Here is a 7,669-nt window from a genome sequence, read left to right as displayed (position 1 = left end):
GTATCACATAGAAATCAAATTAGTATAACAAATACATCAAATTATATCGTGCACCGCGATGCATAATTAATTATGTACCGCGGATCAAAACGACGTTGTTTTGTTTAATGAAAAGAAACGACATATGTTTCCTGCCGTTCCGCACTCTTCCGCAAAAAGTAACTCTGTTATTCAGTTTCATTTTGTATACACTGTAGTTTCGGTTCAACACAACTACAATTTCATTTTCATATAACTACAGTTTCATTTGGTATTTATAGACTCAAATATGTGAAAATGTTATCTAATTTAATTTTATATACACTATAGTTTTATTAAAACACAACTACATGATCATTTTGATATAATTACAGCTCCATTGTACAATATACACTCAAATATGTGAAATGTTATTCAGTTTCATTTCACCACAACTACAGTATCATTTTGATATAACTGAAGTTTCATTTGATAATATAAAAATAATACGTGAGGCAATGTCGGTTTAGATATACTGTAGTGTCAGTTGGTTATTAACATATACAAAATGCGCGCTCCGTTAAAAGTAACGACACCGTTTTAACTGCGGTGCGTACAAATACTGCACATGGCCGTCTCTTCTAAAAAAAAAAATACATAATTTGTTTTAAGAAAATATATTAATATTATTATTAATCCTAATATATTGATATTATTATTAACAATAATAATAATAATAATAATAATAATAATAATAATTATATAGCTTAGTCCACGTATCCACTACTTATATACTATTAATATTAATATATTAAACATAGTATACTAATTTGTTCAAAATATTAATTTGAACATAGTATTAATATTAATATATTAACACACTAATAATAGAATAATAATATTATTGCTTGTTATGGAAATTTACACACATAATATAGTTATTAATATATTAATTAACACACAAATAATTTAACATTATTATTGCTTAGTGAATCAAATTTACGAAAATACCCTCACAGCCCTCTAATATCTAAATTGGCAATTTTACACGGCTACTGACTCCATTTCCAGAACTTTCTCGCTGTCTTCTTTGGTGTGCTAGAGGTTCTACACAAGGCCATACCATCTACTATTTTACCTAGCAAATTCGTTTGTATACTTCAGCTGGTAGATGATCCTATATATGGTGGGTTCTTCTTCTTAGCGATTTTATGTCCGTATGGCCTACTTTGTCTATTTCTACAATCCCCATTTTAGATTTGTACATTCTAGCCGTATCTGTCAATTTCATAGTTAAATTTCCTATTCTGGTATGTTTTCTAGTATATCTCTCACTTAATTCCAATTCTATTATACAATTCTTAAGAAATTGAGTAGATACAGTGAACCCTAACTATTAAGGGTTTGTTTACTTACTAAGTCGCATTAAAGTATATATTTGATGAAATCCTTCTTTCTAGATCACATGCATGACGATTTTGACATCCAATTTTGTATTCTTATGTTAGTATCTGCATTATCTTGTAATCTATTGGGTGGATTCGCAGTTCTAAAGTCAAATTTGAAGCAAAATACTTTCATTTTGTTGTTTGAATTTTTTTATAAGTAAACTTTCTATTTAACAAAACGGGTTTAAATGATTCTGTTACTTGATTCAAAAAAGTTTCATCTCTATTCTGAACATGTAGGCTATTACTAAGACCCATCTTAATTTGAGTTTATAGTAGGTATGTTATGTCTTCGTGTATTTCTCTGCTTACTACCCCTTATATAACACGATTTTTCTAAATTTTTTGCCCTGTATCTAAAAATTTTAGCTTGCCTTATACGTTGTTTTGTGATTCATTGCTATGTTATCTATGCAGTGCTCTATGGTTTTGGTTTCTGAAGAGGGTAATCCATATAACAGTTTTTTGTTGTGTTCGCAGGCATATGAGACGTATGGTTTACAGTAACATCAGCCTTCTGGTTGGATTCGTATTACATGTATTTAACAATAACATAACATATATGCAAAATGATAAACTGTACACATCGGTCCCTAATATTAAAGAAAAGATGAAGAGTTGGTACCAGTGTTCTAAAGGTTGTTTCCTTTTCCTTCCTATCACAGCTGATTTTGTAAATTGTGTTTTTTTATGTATTATCATTAACCTCAATGCTCCTTTTATATGGATCCCAATCACTACATTCAGTTTTATACTGACTTGTTGACATTCAAATCCATGTTAAGTTTCTTACCTAGTTTTAGATTTCATTGGTTTAATTTTATTTTTCTTAGTTTTAAATTTAATTTTAAGTTTCTTATCTACTTTGCATCACTATCAGAAAGTAAGTATCATATATTCACTTGATGAGCTTAGTAAAGTTTTTGAATGGTTATTGCAGCAGCAGAGAATTCTTACACACCTCAATTTTTTATTATTTTTTTTTATTTTTTAACTTTAAATTGATGGTATGTAGTTAGTATTTTGATTTGTCCTATAGAGCTTAATTATTGTTTTGAGTGAACTATTGCAGGAAATAATCGTAAAGGGAATTCTTACACTGCAAAGTAAGTTTTCATCTATTGCAATTAGGTAAGTTATTAATACGTAAATTAGAGTTAATATACTGTTTTTACTATGCCTTTTGAATCACAAAGTTAAATTTCACATTGTGAAATTTTGATATTCAGAGATTTGAAATACATGAACCATGTTCTGACTTGAAATGTATTCATTTTTTGTTATAAGTACAGCTAAATAAACCACCCATGTTGCATCTGTTTACTTGATTTCCAGCTCTGCATTCCTTGCCACTTGTGAATATCCAGATTGCAATGTCTTGCTATAATTACCTACAATGTCTTGTCCTTAAATTTGGTAGCATACTTTAGCATACTTTGAAACCAAACAATTCATTTCTGTGAAACCAAGATCCAGTTCATTGTATTTGAAGTAATTTTTACCCAAGTTTTAAAAATTAATGCTATGTGAGGTAATGTTGAGGAGGATAGTTAATTACACTTACAAATTTAATGTAGTACAGTAAAAAATACAAAAATTTGTAACTAAGTGTGAAACTACAATGCATCTAAACATTAAAACAAACAAAATATTGTAACCAGCAGTTTTATTCTGATGTAAAATTAGGATTACATTACATTTATATTCTTAACAACAAAAACTATAACTCTTTACCTTGATCTATTTTACTTCCATTGTCTGTGAGCAACCCACAACCATACAATAACAAATCTGGGTTTTCTTTCAAAGATGTGAAAGACCTACTGTTGGTGCAACACATATGCATTAAGAAATATTTTTAGAAATTAATAGTGCATAAATACATACGTCTATGGTTTTGGTTTCTGAAGAGGGTAATCCATATAACAGTTTGTTGTTGTGTTCGCAGGCATATGAGACGTATGATTTACAGTAACATCAGCCATCTGGTTGGTTTCGTATTACATGTATTTAACAATAACATATATGCAAAATGATAAACTGTACACATCGGTCCCTAATATTAAAGAAAAGATGAAGAGTTGGTACCATTGTTCTGAAGGTTGTTTCCTTTTCCTTCCCATCACAGCTGATTTTGTAAATTGTGTTTTTTATGTATTATCATTAACCTCAATTATGGGCAGATTTGAAGTATTGGAAGAAGGCATCTCAATTGTTTGTCTGTAAGTATTACTCGACACTGCATGTGTTCTTAGATTTTTAATATTTCATATACAGTAATAAATAGATATATATATGAATTTCCTTACAAATAATTTTATAAGAGCTATCAGTCTAACCTTGACAGTAAGACTGTGTAATAAGATTTAAGCTTATTACCTGCAGGCTTGTAAACTTATACCTGTATCTAAGAAAACAATCTTTCAAGGTAAGATCAAAACTTATCCTTCATTGTGGATCAGTGCAAATATGGACACAAGGTACATCATTAGGCTTTTATTACTCAAGTTCAGTCTGTAATATTTTCTGATTGATTTTTGTTCATTTATTTAATTTTCAAATTAAATATAATTAACATTCACTGCTTGCAAATGATGATAATACAGTTTGATTTTTTTTTTTCAAAACAGCTCAAATATTTTATGAGTACAATATAGCTTTTTTTTTTAAAAAAAAAAAAAAAAAGACTAAATTAAGAGAACTCACTTTACTCCTTCAAGCTTAACATTGAGAATGACTTTGTCCTTTAAGTTTGTGTTGATTAGAACTCATCCAGAAGGCTCGCTTTACAACTAAATTATCACCCACAGCATCTTGGTTGCTAGCAACACCAACCGCAAGAGGATTTTTTCCTTCATCGCTCTCGGCAAATTCCTTAGAGAATAACCATTGGGTACATGATGTATGAGAGATATTTTTGGAAGGGATTTGTTGTTCAGCAACGTGCGGATAAATGCGTAGGCCTTTGTCTACTACCGACCTTATTTATATAGTGGTTGAGGATCAGATGCGTTGGATACTCAAGGTCGTCATCTGATACGTTGCATCGGAGATATGAAGCTAGAATTTAAATCCCTATTAAGTATTTAACACCATTGTTATGCCCTTTTAGATTTTTAATATAATATATTAAATATTAACTATTGTAACAGCAATGTAATTAATATTGTGTTGCGCCTTTTTGTATTATTTGTATTCTATTAGTTCTAGAGTTCTACTACCATCGGCAAAATAGAGGACTGTGTAATCAATTAGAACTGATCGTATTTTGAAATGGCGCATTAATTATATTTGTTTATTATGATTAACTATAATTAGTAGGCAAATCCGAAATTGCTCCTTATTGCGCCAATCTGAACAACAATTAGGCGGGAACCATAGGGTTCTGCTTTATTATAATAGAAGATATAAAGGGATGCACTCAGGTGCGAATAAGTGCCCATGAAGGAATATGCGAACGAATCAGCGCGCGACACGTGTCCAGATCTAATAGTTTAAAAAAAACGCGGTGACATTTTCGTAAATAATTGAACATCAAAGTGCAAGTAAAATCACTTACAAGTGCACCTACTTTCACTTATAAGTGCATGTAATTTTGCGTTGTGAGTATTCACTTACCGCAAACATTCATGCACCTGGGTGTGCTTATAACTATAGGTGCAACTATTTATAACTATAGGTCCAACTACTTATAACTATAGGTGCACCTACTTTCACCTATAAGTGCATGTAATTTTGCCTTGTTAGCATTCATTGATCTGAGTTCAGCGGGTAGTAATACCCCTGAAAATCACCCGCAAACATTCATGCACCTAGGTGCAACTACTTATAACTATGTGTGCAACTACTTAGAACTATATGTGCACTTAGTATTGATGCTCAGTGTAAATTTTTACTTGCACCTATAATACATTTTACATGCACTTGTAATACATTTTACTTGCACTTCGATGTTCAATTATTTACGAAAATGCCACCGCGCTTTTTTAAAAAATCAGTGTTTCTCATCCATTAGATCTGGACACGTGGACAGACAGAATCCATTCCTATTTCGCTCCTGGGCAAAGCATTCGCACCTGAGTGCGATTCTATATATATATATATATATATATATATATATATATATATATATATACATTGGTGTAAGAGCAACCATATTGAACATTTATTTTTGCACGATCGCGTTTAGAAAAGACAAGTAAGCAAAATAAGAGTGATGTTGCATTTCCTTCTAAGCATGATTATATTAATTCCACGGATGATCTAAAAATGTTCCATTTTGATCCTAACTCAACCCCCTCAACAAAATTCGATGGTTCTCTTTGTCGATGGCGACTATTTATAGTGTCACTGAGAAGATGCCGAGAAAATTCTAAAGCAATTGCAATTTATCTAAAGGTATATTGATGCAATCAAATTTTGGAGATATCAAATTAAAAAGAAATTTGCGCATCGTGAACAACATGTGAGAGGACAACAGCATGTCTTATATATAATGTTCAAAATGGTATAAAAGTCGTGTGGTGTTTGGAAAAAGAATATCACAAACTCAATAACTCACTGGATTGCAAATATTGATTGGAACAACTACATTTACATGTTTCAAATTCAAACTATTTTTTGACATGAGGATGTTAGAACTTAAAAGTATTAGTGGAAAAAAACAAGAACATTAGAGGAAGATTTGACACAAAAAATATAATACGCACTCGTGTGTGGGTGTGAAGAGCAACCCGTTGATGGGTTTTGGGTGGATTTTTGTGGCCCCACCTTTTCTAAAAAAATAAAATTTTAAGATAATATTAAAATTAGAGCAATTATTAGTGGGGGCGTGCGGTGGACGTGCTCACTTTGCACATACTGTTTTTTTTTTTTTTTTTTTTTTTTTTTTTTTTTTGATTTGTTTTTTTTATTAGTACATAAGTTGTTCTGTATCACAAACTTGACATACCACCGACTTTCAAATATTGATTGAATCATCTGCATTCATATGTCGGGAATTAAAACTATTTCCTAATTACATGACAATATTAAAACTTAAAAGTAATAACAATAAATAAAACAGAAAAAACATTAGAGGATTCTTTGACACGGAAACAGTAATACATATGCATATATGTAGGTGTAATTTGTAAGGGCCAAAAACACGTATTTCTCACTTAGAATGAATAGAATTTGATTTATTTCAAACAAATAAATGTACGAGTATTAAAACTACATTATTTTGAATAATATACATTTGATACATAAGTAATATACTTTTTTAAAAACATAATAAGTGTCAATGAAAGTTATACCCCTCATTTATGTCCGTTTTTTCCATTAAGTTTTTTTTTTTGTACATTATGCTATAAAGGTTGTACATTAAAATATTTTGGACAAACATACCCCTACCGTTATAACTTACGTTATCTTTTCCACTATTGTTACCATGCACATGCATCCACCATATATTTTCTTATTATCTTCTTCATTAATTTAATAATAATATATACACATTATATATTTGAGTTATATGTTAATTATTACCTAAAATATAAATATCAAATTTATAAAAATGATTTACATTATTATTATTATTATTTAGAATAATTTAAATATCTAAAATCTAAATAAATTTAAAATTTTAATATAATGTATTAATATTGGGCACCTATTTTTCGCGTATCGCGCATAAAAAATACTAGTATTATAATAAATTAAATATTTACTTTTTTATGGTTCACACAACACGGATAGTTATGCTGTGGGCTCGTGCCCAGCGTGCTTCATGGGCACGGATAACGGTGCCGTCAGGCACTGTTATCTTCCCTCTTTTTTTTTTCTTTTTTTTTTTTTAATTTAATTTTAGACCGCTTCGTTATAGGAGCATATATTCACAGCTTTGTGTTCATAATTTCATAACTGTACAATCATAATTCCATAACTGTACATTCATAATTCTATAACTGTACATTCATAATTCCGTAACTGTACATTCATAATTCAATAACTGTAAATTCATAATTTTCGAAGCTCTATGTTCATAATTGTAAGTTCATAATGTCAGAGTTCTATGTTCATAATTTCATAACTGTACATTCATAATTCCATAACTGTACATTCATAATTCCATAACTGTACATTCATAATTCCATACTGTATATTCATAACTCCATACCGAACATTCATAATTTTCGAAGCTCTATGTTCATAATTGTAAGTTCATAATTCCATAACTATACATTCATAATTCTATAACTGTACATTCATAATGTCATAAC

The 7,669-nt window shown here is 29.9% G+C and overlaps 1 long non-coding RNA gene across 1 annotated transcript; it reads left to right on the top strand.

The window, feature by feature from the left end:
- Positions 1–3,406: 3,406 nt before the first annotated feature.
- Positions 3,407–3,882, top strand: LOC109156606. Its single transcript, XR_002050057.1, has 3 exons — positions 3,407–3,507; positions 3,590–3,628; positions 3,792–3,882. It is a non-coding gene; the product is annotated as an uncharacterized LOC109156606 (long non-coding RNA).
- Positions 3,883–7,669: the final 3,787 nt, after the last annotated feature.

Source organism: Ipomoea nil, unplaced genomic scaffold, assembly GCF_001879475.1.
Source record: "Ipomoea nil cultivar Tokyo-kokei standard unplaced genomic scaffold, Asagao_1.1 scaffold2742, whole genome shotgun sequence".
NCBI classification, from domain to species: Eukaryota; Viridiplantae; Streptophyta; class Magnoliopsida; order Solanales; family Convolvulaceae; genus Ipomoea; species Ipomoea nil.
The sequence above is the reverse complement of the archived record's forward strand: the minus strand, read 5'-3'. Positions and strand labels throughout refer to the sequence as shown.